Source organism: Thermobia domestica, chromosome 12 (assembly GCF_964235325.1).
Source record: "Thermobia domestica chromosome 12, izTheDome1.hap1.1, whole genome shotgun sequence".
Taxonomy (NCBI): domain Eukaryota; kingdom Metazoa; phylum Arthropoda; class Insecta; order Zygentoma; family Lepismatidae; genus Thermobia; species Thermobia domestica.
This window is the reverse complement of record NC_137465.1, coordinates 77,952,958-77,971,570: the sequence shown is the minus strand read 5'-3', so window position 1 is coordinate 77,971,570 and position 18,613 is coordinate 77,952,958.

Here is an 18,613-nt window from a genome sequence, read left to right as displayed (position 1 = left end):
GAGAATTAAGTATCTGGGGTTTATAGTTGATAAGGATAATGTCTGTATGGATCCTAAAAGAGTTGAAGCTATTAAAAAACTTCCATCTCCCAAAACTAGGAAGGCTGTTCAAAAATTTTGCGGAATGCTAAATTTTTATGCTCGTTTCATACCAGGTTTTCAAGAATTAATTGCTCCGATTTCTGAACTGAGATCTACAACGAAAAAATTTGAATGGGGTGAGGAGCAAAATAAGGCCTTTGAGGAAATTAAGAAAATGTTTAGTGAGCATGTGATATTAAAAACACCAGACCTAAATAAGCGGTTCTTAGTCCATGTAGATGGGTCTAGTGTCGGTCTTGGAGGTGTAGTGTCACAAATTGATGAGACAGGAGAGATCAGACCTGTTGGGTTTTATTCCCGGAAATTAAGTGAAGCAGATCGTCACAGATCTATTTATGAAATAGAGTTTTTGAGCTTAGTTAAAACCATTGTTAGGTTTAAACATTATTTATTTAAGGAATTTGACATATACACTGATAATAGAGCGCTTGCTTGGGTTATTAATAATTCTAGAAGGCTTCTTAAATATGGCTCATTAATAGAACAGTTATCTCAGTTTAGCTTTAAAATCTATCATATTAGAACTACTGATAATAAAATAGCTGATTTCTTTTCTAGGACCTATGATGTTATGAATTATGAAATTAAATGCGATCTTAGTGATAGGGAAAATAAGGAACATCTTGTTATGGTGAATTTATGGAAATTGCCTTTTATTAGTGAACCATTGGTAGAATTGCAAAGAAAGGATCCTGAACTTAAGAATATAATCAAATTGAAGAAGGTAGAGAAATTCCGAATTTTAAAATAAAAAAGGGATTTTTGTTAAAAAGAACTAAGGCCAGGGTAAATGAATTAAAAATTGTTGTCCCTAAGAATCTAAGGAAGAACATAGTGGAGTATTATCACCTTGAATATCTAACAGGTGAACATTCGGGAATTTATACAACTTTGCATAAAATAATGAAAAAGTTTACATGGGAAGGGCTAGTTGACTACGTGAAAGAGTATGTCAAAAGCTGCCCTGAGTGTCAAAAGGCCAAACCCTCAAATCAGAGGAAAATGGGTAGATTAGGATCGCAAGTAGTCGAGAGACCTAATGCTAATTGGATGGTGGATATCATAGGGCCCTTGCCGTTGAGTGATAGTTTTTCATATGTACTAATAGTTGTAGATAATGCAACTCGTTTTTGTATGCTTGAAAAGCTGAGACGTTTATCTTCTAAGAATATTTGTGATAAATTATATGATCTTTTTACTAAATTTGGATTTATTGAAAGTTTGTCAAGTGATAACGCTTCTGTATTCTCCTCTGATTACTTTAGGAAATTTTTGTTCAGTGTCGGGGCTAAACATATTAAATTAAGCCCATATCACCCTGAAACAAACGTAGCTGAAAGATATATCAAAACGTTGAAATACGGGCTTAAATCCTACTTTGCACAACAGCAAAATAAGTGGAGTTCGGCTATAAAAGAGTTGCAATTTAATTTGAATCTATCTCAGCACGAGGGAATGAGACCAGTCCCTTCAGAATTGTATTTAGGTAGATCTTTAAATAGTCCGTTGGAAATTAAATAGCAAATTTGTAATGCTGATTTGCAAGGAGAAAAGTCTGAAGAGTTATGGAAAAGAGCCATGCTTAACATGAAAAATTATTGGGAAAAAAGAAAAAAATATTTGAAATTCAAAGAAGGGAAGTAAGTTTACAATTAGGAGATAAAGTTTTGGTAAAAAATCATGAAAAATCATCACTAAAGGATAAAATAACTAAAAGTTTATGTTATACGTGGATTGGTCCTTTCACTATTGTTAAATTTTTAACTTATAACTCAGTGTTATTAGAAGAAGTAGGAAATGAGCAAAATGTGAAAAGAGCACATGTAACAGATATTAAAAAATATTGGGAGCGTAGAAATGTATAAGTTGCTTAAATTAATTTGAATTGTAATATGAAACTGAATTTGGACACTTCAAAACCATATCATTGAAGGATAGTTGAATTAGCAAGAATTAGTGGTAAGGTAGTATTAGAATTAGTTTAGGGATAGGTTAAGTTAAGTTTAATATTAGGTTAAGTTACGTTACCATTTTCATTTTTAATTGTAATTGTAACATTATCGTTTCTAATGTAAGGACTCTTGCAATTCAATTATATAAATGAACAATCTAAATTGAACTCTTCATTTCAGGAAGAATTGCTGTTTTATATAAGATGTGATAGCTTTTGTATATTTCAGGTTTCGCTAGAGGGTTTATCACTGTAAAGTTGTCCAAATCGGTAAAATGTAAGAAGTTGGTATTGAGGCATGATCCATGTTTGTTATGGTGAAGATTGGCGAAGATTTCCAGGGAAAAAAAGCTGCAGCGAATTACATCTGTGATATGGAAATCTCTCCTGAAAAGGACTTAAAGAATGGAATATAGAATATAAAAATTTTTTATGTGAATTTTTATATTTTCTGAGGCTTCGAGATTTGTAACGTGTGCACGTTTCAAGTTTAAAAAAAAGAAAACGAAATGCAATAAATCATGGACTTAAAATAATAAAAAGATACAGAAATGGAAAATAATGAAAAATCTAAGGACATTCAAGTTACATTGAAATGGTCGTTTAAATTAAAATTAAAAAAATATTCTTTTTTTACTTTTTAAGATTGTGAAAATAGCTTCTTTTGCTGAGTTGTTCTTCGAAGTAAAGGTGTGTTGTAAACAACTGCTCTGGAGGCAATGAGGTGTACGCGTGATGACATAGTTGTCGGTTGCGCTGATCTGGCCTTGGTGGGTGGGCGGAGTCTTCCCTCTCTACCAGGCTTCGTTCATGCGAGCGAGCGACGGCTGAGTCATTACGCATGGAAAAACATAGCAGTGAAGTTGTTTCTCGGCTGGATTTGTGCCTCTAGTGCGAATTGAGTGATATTGAGTTTAAAGGGATTTGACTTTACGAGTTAAAAAGTTTCTATTACGGAATCTATAATATTAATTTTGATACTAAATCGGAGGTTAATGTTTTTCTTTAATATGCTTAAATCAGATGGGTTAGTTTCCTAGCTTAAATAATTCGTGACTGAAAGTAAAAAAAAGGACTGTGATTCAATGTTTTTACTACCTTAGTAGGTTTAAAAAAAAAGATAGGAATAAAAATTGAGTAGTGAATATCCGTTTAATATGTGAGTTAAATACACTAAAATTAGCTGGGTATGTTAATTTTTGTAGGAAAATTGTGCCTAATTGGAGTGCTCTCAGGAGGGGAGTTCAGACCCTTTGATCAAACTAATGCAAGTTTGTAAAATTCGGTTAAAGCAAATAATCACGTCGCTTTGTCATTTAAATAACTAAAGTAGATAAACTTTTGACTATCATAAATTTAACTTTAAACAGTAGTAATTTTGTTTAGAATTGATAAAATTGTGTTGAATTATTGTAGTAATACTCAATCTAATGCAGGTTATAAAACTTATAATATCAAGAATTAATTGATTTTTATAAAATGGTTTGAATGAATACCTGAATTTAAAGTGTATAATATTCTATTGCAGTAAAATTCAGTAATTAAAATCCGGAAGTTTGAAGTAAATTATAAAGGGAGAGCTCTGAACTGTAGCTATACTTCCTAGCTTAAAGTCTCAAATATATTTTTTTAAAAATCAAATTAACTTTCTGACTCTAGAATGAGCTTGTAATTAAATCGTTAAATTTTGCAATTAATATTGTTGGGGAAAATTGTGACTCATTCATTTTTGTATGGCAGTTGGTTTTTAAGTAGAGAAAGTCAAATTCCAATCCATGGTGGTGATGTGGAGTCTCTGGATAAAGGCGTAAGATGTTTTTATATTAGATACTTGAATCTGGTGAGTATTACAGAGTATTTAATATTACTGGTTACGGTTGAGTAGAGTAGTAGTAGAGTAAGTTGGTAGAATTTCATCTCACTCATTACCCAATTGCGTTAATAGTATTCATAAAATTAAACGTAATAGATTGTTTGGTTTAAGTAAGTAAAATATAAATTAAAATAAACTAAAACCGATTAGAATCAAATCATCAATCTCATTTTCCGGGTGATTAGAATTATAGATTACGGAAGAATTAAAATTGGACTCACAAAAAATTGTACTTTATTCCTTCTAGAGCAGTCTGTAGTGTTTTTCAAGAAGCTATTGTAATTAAAGATTTGATGATATTAAGCTTGCTTCAATCCAGAGTTACGACCATTTTCCATTTTTTTAGTATCTGTGATCATTTCCTTAATTTATTAAATTCAAGGATATATTTAGTTAATTTTCAACGAAAAGTTTTGAGTGGAATTTTTGTATACAGAAGTCACAATAATTATTAAAAGTCCTGAATTGAAAATAAAATTTTATTTCTACCTGAATAATTCAATCAGTGTTTGAAAGAAACGGGTAATGTTAAATGGAAGAGGCGGAATAGTTTATTTTTGTGGGGGGTTACAGGTGCAGCTGAGAGGTACTGCTTCGGCTGGTCACTCGCACTTTAAATAATCCAACCAAAGAATTTCTTTTTTTGCTTTATTGCGAATTATGGTTGTAGTAAAGTGTGATAGCGATAAATGTGACAAACTTAAAGTTCAAACTAAAAATTTTCGAACTCAGAAAGTTTAAAATCAAAATTTGAAACTCAAGTTTAGAATTAAAAGTATTTTTGAACTACAATTATCAAACTCAAACTTTTCGAATATCTTAACAGAGATTGAAAGTGATCACCTAAACAGATTACATTGTAGATTGTGAATTGTTGCTAAAGTTGAAAGTGCAGTCAGTTTAACGACTTTTAGTTTACTGATTTGAATTTAAATTATCTTGGAGAAGTATTCAGGATTAAATGTAATATATGATGATGAACCGTTTGGCTAGTCATTGCTAGTCATTTATTTCGTAACGGAACATTGAAATGAAGTTTCAAGCTTATCTCGTAAGACAAACTATCTAGTCAGCCCTAACTCACAAATCGTTTCGCTAGCCAAAGACCGTTGGTAAGCCGTAACTTTTAGTAATGTAACATAGTTTACGGTTGAAGATTTATATTGTCTTGAGAACGATTGAGTTCGTTTATGTAATGAACCCGTTGGCCAGCTATAGCCTGATTTCACATGGTAGCTCACGAAAGCAATCTTGTTGTTGTTGTTTAGCCGTGACCATTTTTTTCTGGGGACAGCCTGTACGATCACCAGGAAGATACTACTTAGTTTAGCGTCCATTAAGACGTGATTTAATAAATATTAGCTACTCTAACACTTGAACTTGTACAGGGCCTAAAATTGGGTGGAGTACTCTACACTTTGTGGAACTGTAGAAAAGGAGTGTGGAAATATAATTCTTAAAGTGTGGAGTGGTATTAATGTGAGTATCTTAGTTTTCTCGGATTATGCATTTAAAATCGTTTAGTGTGTCAAACTAAGTCTTACTGATTCAATACATTCATTATGCAATGAGTTACTCAATTCCATATAACTGCCAGTATATGACATTAAGCCAGAGTTAATACGTATAGGTGTCTCCTAGATGGCAGGGAAAACCATTGCCAATTCTGAGGTGAAGGAACTTTTAAACTATATTTAGTTTTCAAACGTTTTCGGTTGCATTCATATAGTTTTAAAATATGCAACTAACTGCACGTTTCTCCGTTGTTTCAATAGGACATTACACTTTCTCGATATAATGAAATGTGTTGTTTTGTAGATAAAAATTACACGATCCTTACAACCCGTTGTATAAATATGTACTACCAGAGATAACATACATCAATAACCGCCAAAAATTTAGCCGAAGCACAGCGTTACAAAAATCAGTAGAATGAGTAATGTTTCCCAGAGTGTCTTCGATAGTTACTGATAGTGAAAACATGATTACGAGAGAACACAAAGGAATGTGGAAATTGTTAACTGATGAAAGAGTGCTTCAGGTGGAATGTTGCCTCTGTTGAAACTTTGGTGTGCTGCCCATCTCATTAATTTAGCATGGAAAGATGTCACCAAGAATGTCCAAGAAGTTTCATCTCTCATACAAGCAGCATCTGAACTGTGTGCTTTCCATAATTCTTCAGGGCAGCGAACGAAAGGTTTAACGATGGTAGCTTCAGAAAATAATTTAGAAGTTTTGCACTACCCAGAATATTTTGACGTCGGGTGGACAAATTTTCATTCAGTATGCTCACTACTCTCCTAAAAAAAATTGGTATCCAAGACGCCTTTACTTGTAAACGGAAAGCCATGTATGTAATGAAGCCAGTGGTTATCTGCGTAAATGGATAAAAGTAGATCGCCTTCATCTTCTGTGTCTTGTGACAGACGCTCTATATGTTTTCAAGAACTGCCAACAGAAGTTTGAGAGTGATGAAATGTTTCTTTTGGACATAATAACAAATAAAAATAGAACTATAGCACAATTGGAGAGTACAAGGTTTGTCCAGGAAGTAATAGCACTGATTTTATTCCGCCATGACTGTACTTCGGAGTGTGCGCGCACCGACTGGATCCGGTAGAGGGCGTTCCTAGCTAACGAACGAGCGGCTGGTCAGTTGTCTCCGAGCACACGGAGAGTCAGGATAGGCTTTTTCGCGCGACGTGTTTCTGTGAGTGGTGCAAGCCGAAAATGCAGCGTTCGTTAGAGCAGAGGTACGCGATTAAATTCTGTGTTAAACTCGGTAAATCTGCGACAGAGACGTTTGATATGATCAAGCAGGCTTACCCAGATGATGCTTTAGCAAGAAGTGGTGTGTTTCGGTGGCACAAGGCCTTTTCGGAGGGCCGGGAAGAGGTCGCCGATGAAGACCGTGCTGGAAGACCTTCGACTTCGACAAACACCAACAATGTGACTCGTGTGCGCGAAGTTTTGAACTCAGACCGTCGACTAAGTATTCGTTTAATTGCCCAGATGTTAAATTTACCAAAAACTGTGGTTCATGAAATTGTGACGGAGCATTTGAACATGCGCATGGTATGCGCGAAGATTGTCCCAAAAGTGCTCACTGACGACCAGAAATTGCGGCGAGTGGAATTGTGCCAAGAAAATTTGAACATGTGTGAAAGTGACCCCCAATTTTTGAATAACGTAAACACGGGTGACGAATCATGGATCTTTGAGTATGATCCCGAGACAAAGAGGCAATCTTCCGAGTGGCAAACGCCGGATCTCCTCGCCCAAAAAAGGGAAGAATGAGCAAATCCAAAGTGAAGACGATGCTCATTGTCTTTTTTGACATCAAAGGCATCGTCCACCATGAATTTGTTCCTCGTGGACAAACCGTTAACGCCAAGTTTTACGTGGAAATGCTCAAGAGACTCAAACCAAGGGTCAATCGGGTCCGACCAGACATCGGAGCCGACTGGAAGCTGCACCACGACAACGCCCCGGCTCACACCGCCTTTCTTGTGAACAGCTACCTGACCAAGGCCGGCATCCCAACGCTTCCGCAGCCGCTCTACAGCCCAGATGTGCCCCCCCGGACTTCTTTTTGTTTCCTCGCCTGAAACGCCCGATGAAAGGCAAGCATTTTGAGACGACAGAGGTGATCCAAGCAGCTTGCACCGCGGCTCTCAAGGCTATTCCGGAGAATGACTTCCGTGACGCCTTCAATGCTTGGAAATCGCGCTGGCAGCGCTGCATCGACGGAGCCTATTTTGAAAGTTTTTAAAGAATTGTAACGATTGGCTCAATATTTTTTTTTAAATCGACTCAGTCCTATTACTTTCCGGACAAACTCTGTATGAAAGAGAAACCTCTGTTAGGCGGGTGGGGAAAAAACGTTTTTAAACGAACGTGTGCAAGAGAACGTCAACGGAGAAATACAGTACTCATTACATGGCATTCAAATTCATCGTAACACACGTCGCAATAAATCCCATAACAAATATGTCAGTGAGAAAAGAGATTTTACTGTAGTGCGCTACGATGTCCTGGATTCCATAATTAACTTTGTTAGTCAGCGTTTGCTGTATGAAGACAGTATTGTTGCTTTGGAGCTTTTGCGTGTTTTGCAAGAGTATGCAACTGATGATGCCCTAAGCGAATGCCACAAAGTTATTTGTCTTGATACAGATCTTCTGCAGTTCGCAATGCAATATAGAGAGGCATCATCGTGCATGTTGAAAGGTCTGGACGCTAAAAGCCTTCTCACGAAAATCTGTGGAAATCAGTCATTTCATGCTCTGTCAACAAATCTAGCCCGAGTTGTTGCTTCGAAACCATCTTCTTCCGATGTTGAAAGACTTATAAGTGACTACAAGATATTGAAAACAGATAACAGACTGTCTTTAGCTCCCACTACTGTGAAAAATTACCTTCACGTTAATATAAATATGGGTCCGTTGGAAGACTTTAGCTCAACCCCTGCTGTTATGAAATGACTGGCCAGAAAGAAAAGGCGTTTTGAAGTTGGTAGGAAGTCAAAGGAACAGCCCTGGTATGACGGTGTATTTGCCTTGGCAGAAAACAGACTGAGACAGCATGATGATCACGGAAAAATGACAGTGAAATTCTTATGTAAGAAAAGTGACTTTTTTCTTCCAGTGTGACTATTTTTCTTACCGGTTTTTTCCTGTATTTTATGGTTTAATACAACACAATTAAATATGTATCCTAATGTGCCTTTAATTTTATTTGCTCTGGATGCCAAAAATTTCCTAAATAATAATAATAATATTTTTTTGGTCGCAGGTAAACATGATGTACTGGCCAGAACACTGATTATATGTCTAAACAAATGCTGACTAAACTAGTTTTTCTATACTATATAAAATTTTTACCAGTGTGGAGCTGTGATTTCGTTGAATTTTAGGCCCTGAACTTGTATGAAACGGATAACAGCTTACTGATCAAAGAACAGAGCGAACAAAATGCTAAGATGGACAGAATTTCATTCATGTGACTTCAAGCAGGGAAATATTTCCTTACCTCTCACTCTTCTCACTTGAAGGACAAAGTGCTAATCATCATTTTCTAGGTTGAATGCATTACGATAAAAAAAAAATCTTTTCTTAAGCCCATTTGAGATTTCAGTGGCTAAGTCCAGGTTCGGTTTTCGGTGTTATTATTATGGATTTAAGTACACAATCGACAGAAGTACGTTCAATTCTTATACAGCCTAAGGTCACGTTTTATGCAGCCTAGGAACATAAGATTTACGTCCTCGGTACTGTTAAGAGAACAAAGAAACACTCGTGGTGGTTCAGATTCTATCGTTCAAGTCTTACACAGCCTAGTGACACAAAACTTTAATTAATCAATTTTACACGTAAAAGACAATGAGCCATCATGACGTAAAAAAGAAACAAAATATTTGATGGAGATAATGATATACTTAACATGAAACAAGCAAGGTCACTGAGTTGAGGAAGATCATTTTGCAGGCCTCAGCTTTTCTCGGATAGCAGATACCACATCAATAATTTAAAAACCATTTATGAAAAAGACTGTTATTTAGAGTAACATCACGCACACACACACACACAAACACACAAACACACAATGTTATTTATTACAGTGCATACTGATTACATTTTTGGAATACAAATGTATTACTTGTATTGGTTTCAATGAAAATGTAATGAAGTTTTAGCAGTAGGCACAGACTGTCCGTGCAGTAGGCCTACTTTTATCGTATAAAACTTCACTTAAAATAATGAGCGTCAGCAGGATCAAACTAGAATCATTTTCGCATTAGATGCACTTGTTCACTTTTATGAAATTGTTTTCCAGCAGGAATCGATTTTCTTATGAATGTTATTTAATGCAAATCACTCGTATTACAGCACCACGGTACAAAACAATATCAGATCAAAACGATAAATCGTTCATATCTTTTACACAAGGAAAACCAAACCATGGTATCGTAACAGTTTTTTTTTCTTCATTTACAATCTTTTGAGGGAAGTACTACCACCATAGTAAATTGAATTCAATGTAACATCATTCACTACCGGCAGATCTCATGAACAGATCTCATGAAATAAGTAACACGATTTCACTGATAATCTCATGAAAACGACGGGAAGCACTCTAAAGGAATCGAACTGAAAACCTCTTGCACCAGAAAAAAATTGGATTCAATGCAACATTATAGCATCACTAGGTAACACGGTTCCGTAGGAAATCACTATTGCAGTAATGACAAGTTCAATGTTACAAACACAGGACTGATATCTTAGTAATTAAGCATCAGTAACACAATTTAAAGAGAGAGAATGCAATATGACAGAGCTGAATGATGTCATAAAGAAAAATTGCAAATTCTGCATTCTTCATCTATGACAGAGAAACAATGATACTGAAGTAATGAAATTCATTTCGTTACGAAAATTGTGCAAGAAGCCGCTCCACTCTTTCGTCATCTACGCCTTTGCATGCGATTTTTTAAAAAAAATGCAATTTCAATATGACAGAAGCTGACAATATTTTAAAGGGTTTGGCAATGTAAATGGAAAATTGGTTCATTGCTTTTAACAACTAAGCAGACGTCGATTTTGAGGTCCGAGTTCCCAGCTCATAAGATATGAATCGCTGTGCTAAAAGAAATATATCCTTTTCTTAACTTTATTCAAAAATCTACACCTTTGCGAAATCGATCCGGGGTTCGACTCCAGGTAAAGAAACACACATTTTTGTTTGTTCTATTGCAGGGTGTCTTAACATTTGATGGTTCAGATTTTACTTTATTTCACGTCTTAATGGTCACTAAACTAAGTAGTATTTCATTCCTGGTGATCGTACAGGCTATGTCCAGGAAAAATGGTCACGGCTAAACAAGAGCTACCATGTGAAATCAGGCTATAGCTGGCCAACGGGTTCATCACATAAACGAACTCAATCGTTCTCAAGACAATATAAATCTTCAACCGTAAACTATGTTACATTACTAAAAGTTACGGCTTACCAACGGTCTTTGGCTAGCGAAACGATTTGTGAGTTAGGGCTGACTAGATAGTTTGTCTTACGAGATAAGCTTGAGACTTCATGAAACCGCGCACCAATTCCTGAAGATAAATTTCATCAACCATGTTCAATTCTTCCGTTGGGCAGAAGAAATCCATCTGAAAGAAAGAAGACAAAGAAAAAACTATTTTGAGTTATCAAGTTGACGTTAATATATCACTTGAATATAAAAGAGAGAGAGCCCATTCAATTACTTTCAACCTATAGTTATATTTTAATGATAGACCCCTATGTAAATAAAAAGCAAATACTTATTTTCAATCTATAGTCAAATAATGATATGTAAATAGAAAGCTATTTGTTTAATTTATGAAAAAAATCAGTAAATATATTCACTTATATTGAGATGTAATCTTTTCTTTTAAAATATCCACACTCAATAAGTCTCTCTCTGTTCATTAATATTGGTTAAATACAGCTCAAATATGTCTAATTTCTTTCTTTTTAAAAAAAATCACAATAAGTGTAAGAAATACACGCCTTTCAAGCCTTAGTTGTTCGTTCACAAAACCAGAAAAAGAAGAAGAAATGTCGACTCTGCGTCGTTGTAAGGCTGGTCTAGCTGCTGTAATTATGGGTTTGCTACCACCACTCAAGGTTCAATGTCTGGAATACAATAGGCTTGAATCAATTTTTTTGTACTTTATTTAATACTATTAAAACTATATAGTTTAATTAATTAAAATGCGCTAGACCTTGTCCTTGATCTTACACGTACGCTGCCGTGAAAGGAAATGATACCCCCACACGCCAAATGCAAGTTATATCATGTCCTATCATGTATTGCACAACCACTACTACTGGTGACACCTAGCGGCAAAAGTCATAATTAAAGATTAGTTGTGCGTTGAAAGTTCAGCAGTGCTGACGCGTGTGTGACTGAGTTCCGTATATTTCTATATATTTTAAGGTGAGTATAGTATATATATGTTTTCAATGTGCAATAAACCATAGCACATATTCACTTCATTCACATACATATGGTTGTATATTCAGTTGGTCTTAATATTCTATGAAAGTATTGAAAATCAAGCAAGTATAAGTAAAACTATTGGGTTAAATAAGGAATATAAACCCAAGTCTTTCAGTAACAGAATGCATATTTAATTAAGTGGTGCCGTACCACATCATTTCTGGGGTATGAAGCCCATTCTTTTAGTGAGGGACCCTAACTCCCCATTTCAGGGGGATGACCCCTCTACCAGTATTGCTGCATACGTTTACTTTGAAATACTAATACCAAAAAAGACGGGGTAAACCGCCATCTCTCACTGCAAAATCCATGTATAAACAAGTAACGCTCAGTAATGTGGCATTACTCTTAAACACGGTCATAGTCTTCTCTTCTCCATGCAAAAGAGAGAGTTCACTAATTGAAAAGTTATGGGGGAATTCAGTCTTAAACACGGGTATAGTCTCCTCTTCTCCACGCAAAAGAGAGCGTTCACTAATTGAAAAGTTATGGGGGAATTCAGTCTTAAACACGGGTATAGTCTCCTCTTCTCCACGCAAAAGAGAGCGTTCACTAATTGAAAAGTTATGGGGGAATTCAGTCTTAAACACGGGTATAGTCTCCTCTTCTCCACGCAAAAGAGAGCGTTCACACTGCAATGGATTCTCTTTTTGCATCCCTAACAAGATATTTCGTATTTCATTTTACAAACCACGTTGCAATCATTTACTTTTCTGTAGTTCCAATATTTATTTTTCTCACTCATTACCTTGCTTAATATAGAGTTAGTATGTACAAAAAAGCATGTGACTACCACATGATTAAGATTCTGAATACTGCAACACATGTTTAAAATACGCAAGTTCATATTTCTTACATTTTTCAAGTATATTCCCAACACTTATTCAGAAATAAAAAAAAATCTAACAAATTTCTCTCACTCAATTACATTCTTTTATTCGTCATGTCTTGAAAAAAAACCATTTGAGTATTCACTACGTTTCGCGATGGACAAGCTATTCTAACGCAAATTCAAAGAGGGAAGTCCGCCGTACAGTTCTATGATCCAAAATGAATAAATTGCAATATTCACGTGTATCTCGGGAAATTGCATCCACTACAACTGAGAACTCTTTATATAAGTACATTTTTCAGTATGAAAACATATTAAAACACTTTTTGCATGGTTCTGAACACTTTATGAATACATCTGTGCACTTAATACTGACTGATTTTCTAAATATTAGGGAATCTTTTAAATCTTGTCATACAAGCAAGACAAAAGTCTATCTTTCTGTTGAACTTAATTATTTTACACTAAACAATATATTATGAACATTATCTGTAGTAAATATTGAATATGTATCTGTTCTAAAAGTGTTCTTTATGTGTAAATTGCTTATTTTCCGAAAAGTCTTCCCAATATGAATACAGATTCTCGACAAATCATTCAAACACAATGCATTTATATAAAACCTACAATATATTTAAACATTGTAGTATCTACAATCAAAAATATTGGACAGTCGCAATTCTGTTTAATCGCAATTTCAGTTATAAAGATTCAAAGAAATTGCACACTTGATTTTTGCCGTAAAGTCCGTCAGTGGTAGTTCTTAACTCACATTGCCAAACATTTCTAAAACTATAAAGTCTCTCATTGACGGCTCTTAAGGGACGTCACCACGTATTTCTAAAAACTCCAAAATATTCTGCAGTAAACTATAAGTCCATCCGTCATTGACGGTTCTTAAGGGATGTCACCACGCATTTTTCTCTAAAAAAAGATTAACACTGGCAAGATATTTTCTCGTGTAAAGTTCAGCCACATATTCTTAACTATAATAATAATAATGCTAGTTCCATTCTTCACTCTTTCCTTTGGTTAAGTTGTCCAAAAAAAACGCAACCGAAACGGAATCGAAACTCAAACATAGTCCTCAAACAATATAAAGTATGAACTACCTATGAAATAAAACGTAAGTGAAAAAAAACATAGTCTTCAAACATTGATTTGGTGCATAAGTTCACCACAAGACAGGAAAAAAGTACGGCTCAGTCTTCAAACATTATACTAGTTTAATTAATCGTAAAACAATTCATGGGAGGCTAACACCCTCAACTAATCTCTTTTAAAAGCAAATATTTCGTTCCTTCGTGGGGGCATCCAACCCGTTCAGGAAGCTAGCTTTTCCCGGTGTTGGCAAACACGGTGGGCGTTATGGCCCATGCGTAGTTCCCCCCCGGTTTTGGTAAACACGGAATATGTGATAAGTCATGGGAGGTTCCCCCAATTTTGGCAAACACGGTGGGCGTTATGGCCCATGCATAGTTCCCCCCGATTTTGGTAAACACAGAAGGTGTTATAAGTCATGGGAGGTTCCCCCAATTTTGGCAAACACGTTGGGCGCTATGGCCCATGCATGGTTCCCCCGATTTTGGCAAACACGGAAGGCGTTATAAGTCAGATGCGGTTCCCCGGTTTGGGGGGCGCTATGGTCCCCCGCAAGTTTCAAAACATATTGGCAAAAACTCTTGGTTCGTTTCTACACTGTGTTAATTATTTTCATAAAAAAACAATATATGTCAATTTTTTAGGGTGGGTCCCCCATTCGATACTTATGCAAATATATCTAATCAATTATAATAATATAAAACTTACTTGAATATGATATCTTCTTTGAACAAGACACAAAAAATCCAAAAAGAAACTCTTTAATGAAACAAACGCATGCACGTCGCAAGAGTAAAGTAAGTTTTCCAATGATTGTGTACTGCATTTATATAATATAATTTTTTATTTATTTATTATCATAAGGGGAATGGAATAGGGGGAAAAATAAAGTAAATGAATTTACCTTGTAATACAGCATTGCGTCACTCTACAAAGAAGAAGAAAAGAATTGGGGTATTTCGTTAGTCGGTATCTTCCCGAATCGAAGGAAATATTTCTTTCTTTCTTTTTCTATAGAGGTAAATGGGTAATACATATCGTAAAGTAATACCAGGGAATTTTCACACAATGTCTAAAGTTTGAAAAAAATCGCCAGTATGTCTGAATTCGTGTGTTGAAGGCGTCAAATTGTCGTATTTTCACGTCATATAGTATTTTACCAAGCAATAAAGAAATAAAATTCGTTAAGCTGGGTTCAAGCGGCAATGTTCCTAAATTTTATACTTAAAATGAAGGCCAATGTCGGCTTTATTCAGTGAAACTATATAGTTATCATTTTCAACATCTGTTTCAATAACTTGTATTTTTTGCCGAAAAGAACAGCACAATTATTTTATGTGTCAATACACAGAAACCATTCTACAGGTTTTTTGTGAGTTGTTTAGCAGAACTCAATATGAAGGACATCCGAAACAAATACAAGCACCCAACCGTTTATTCATCAGGTTATTGGCATTCAATCCAAGGACAGAGTCTGCCAACCACCACCTTGTTTGTTTGTCTGAACAGCGTAATGGAGGGGGAAGGTTGCGCCCGGAGCCAACCATCAAAAGTGGTTTGAGGAAAAAAGAAGTAAACATCCTTTGTGACAAGGAATGTATGTCAGTTGTCGCGGGGTGGGGAGAGAGGGTATGAGCGTGTTCACACAAGAAACTCTGAACATTGATGAGACACAGGAAGGGGGTGGGATCTTCCGCTCACTCAAAACTAGAGGGAATGATTGGCAGGTAACTACCTCGCCTTGGTTAAACATTGGAGGCGGAACAAACTTATCTTTCCTGGCCAATCATATCGCAAGGTTGTTTGCGTAGGGTTCAAGATAGCTAAGATTCATTCTTTCAACATTCAGTCATGCATTGGAAGTTGGAGAAAGAACACATCAGTCTGCGTATCTGCGAATTTTGTACTGAGCAGCGCCGAAAAATAGCAAAGTTAAGTCTGTCATTTAAGAACCAAGCAAGCTAAACGAAACGAGTGCAGTTCGCAACAAAAAATAAATGAAAATAAATAAAAAATAAATATTCCTTCCTCGCCTTTCCTTTTCCAAAGTTCCATCTTAATACTTTACGTAGTAAAAGAAAGCACCATTAAAAAAATCATTGCTAAACATAGGAGCTTAAAGGGTAATGTTTCAGGGAGTCCTTCAACGGTGTAATCATATTCATTATTCATAATTTTCTAGTGCCAATAAGACTGTTCAATTAGTTACGAGCTTTCAACGTGCAACTCGTGAAAAGGGTAGAAGTCAGAAATGTCTGAGAATAGAAAAGAGCGTGTTCTTGCTTTAGTGCAAGAAGGCTATTGCGCTGCACAAGCCGCTGAAAGGTGTGGAGTTTTACCAAGAACAGCACAGAAGTGGATAAAGCGTTTTCGAGAGACTGGAGAAACTATGCGGCGCCGAGGTAGTGGTAGACGTCGTGTGACAACACCTGAGCAGGATGCGCAGCTTGTTGCTGCTGCGCGACTTAACCCCAACATGACCGCCAGACAACTTCGGACGCATCAGCTTTTCCAGGCTCTCGAGATACTGCTGTACGGCGTCTTAGGGAAGCTAATCTTCACGCCCGTCGTGCTGCGGTGCAGAGGCGGCCTTTGGGGGTGGCGACTGGGGCATCCGCCCCAGGCCCCGCGATAGGATATTCTCTTGTCACAGTCAGCTCAAATATGCGGGGCCTTTGCAACATTCTAATGTACCGTAGCTTAGAGTTAAGTGAATACTTTGGCCAATAATACGGTGTGGTGGATTTCTTCGGAAACCAGTTTTCATAAACCAGAACTTCTTACTCAATATTTTACTTTTAGAAGCCTTAAATTCTCGAAATCTACACCATTACTATGAAAGTGTTTAGCATGATATTTTTGGTTTTAAAGTACCGTAATAATTACGCCCTTGAGTTTCGGATTAACAATGGGTCAGCAAACAAGGCGACGCTAATACCATGCACGTGACTCTAAATGGCCTTATCTCAACTTTTCTTTGTTGTCGAAATAGAGTGAGAAGTCATGTTGTTTGTTGCTTTTGGGTAGTGCTCTCAAACGGGTCGGGTTGACCCGACCCGACCCGTGACCCGACCCGACCCGAGTCGGGTCAGGTCAACTCGGGTCGGGTTATCGGGTCGGGTCAGTCGGGTCAGTTCGGGTCGGGTTGTCGGGTCAGGCTACTCGGGTCGGGTTGTCGGGTCGGGTCAGTCGGGTCAGCTCGGGTCGGGTTGTCGGGTCGGGTTATTCGGGTCGGGTTGTCGGGTCGGGTCAATCGGGTCAGCTCGGGTCGGGTTGTCGGGTCGGGTTATTCGGGTCGGGTTGTCGGGTCGGGTCAATCGGGTCAGCTCGGGTCGGGTTGTCGGGTCGGGTCAATCGGGTCAGCTCGGGTCGGGTTGTCGGGTCGGGTTATTCGGGTCGGGTTGTCGGGTCGGGTCAATCGGGTCAGGTCGGGTCGGGTTGTCGGGTCGGGTTATCGGGTCGGGTTGTCGGGTCGGGTTATCGGGTCGGGTTGTCGGGTCGGGTTAGTCGGGTCAGTTCACTTTGGTCAACTGAGTTTAGGTTGAGTTTAAACTCGGCTGGAGTCGAAAGCTGCTGTTTTTCACTAGCTGCCTAATTAAAAAAAGCAATTTTCAATTGATTTTATAGAAACCATAAATCTATTTTGAACACTTGCAGCTAGTGTTTTTATGATAAATGCTTATTTTTCTACTTGTGTATACTTTAATTTTTAAATGTGGAAGATTGATTTTACCAATCGACTGTAATATTAATATCTACGCCAATATGGAGTCTGGATTTAGAAGAAAACTAGAAGTTGTTTAAGCAACGCCAAAAGAGATATTGGATATGGACGACCAAGCCCAAGCAGGGCCGCGGTGGCTCAGTGGTAGAGAATTCATCTCTGGTGCATGGTGTCCAGTAGCGTAGCTAGAGTTTTTTTCAGGGGGGGGGGACAATGAAGGGCCCAAGAGGATTTTGAGGGGGACATCTCCAATATATATATATATATATATATATATATATATATATATATATATATAAATATGTGTGTGTGTGTATATTTAAGGTGAATGTTTCCATCTTTATTGTTCATGATTTTACTCTTTGAAAAACAGTGAAAATATAAGAATTTAGTACCTCAAACAACTAGGATTCATTAATGCAATTGATTTCTAATATAAGTAAATAGTTATTTAATCATGGCGTTTAAAATATGTGTAGCTGGTTGACTTAAGTGGAAGCAAATACACTTTTACAGGTAAAGAAAATAACTTATAGGTTCATGTCTCTACTTGAAGAGGATCTTTCTATTCGTGTGGGCAGCAGCAAACATATCCACAACTTGTTAAAGATCTAACGATTTAGCAATTTTCTTCTCAATATAAAGTAACACTTAGTTTTTCAACCAGCCATTATCATGATGTCAGTCATTATCATGAGTCATTGACTTGCGTATACAAGTCTTTAATCTTTTCAAAGAAGAGAATGACCTTTCACATGTAGCACTAGAAACTGATATAATCACAGAGATGATACCTAGCTTGTAGGTTTCTAGGAATGTGTTTTTGTAGACACAAAGAAGATCAACGAAATTCGTTAAGGAACCAGCTTTCGTTTTCTTCTCGTCTTCATACAACTTAATTGTTAGAGCAACCCACATTATGCTTTATTTCTTGTTTAATTATGCTTTTTTTAAATTATGCTTTATTGTTAATTTCAATGATTATTTTA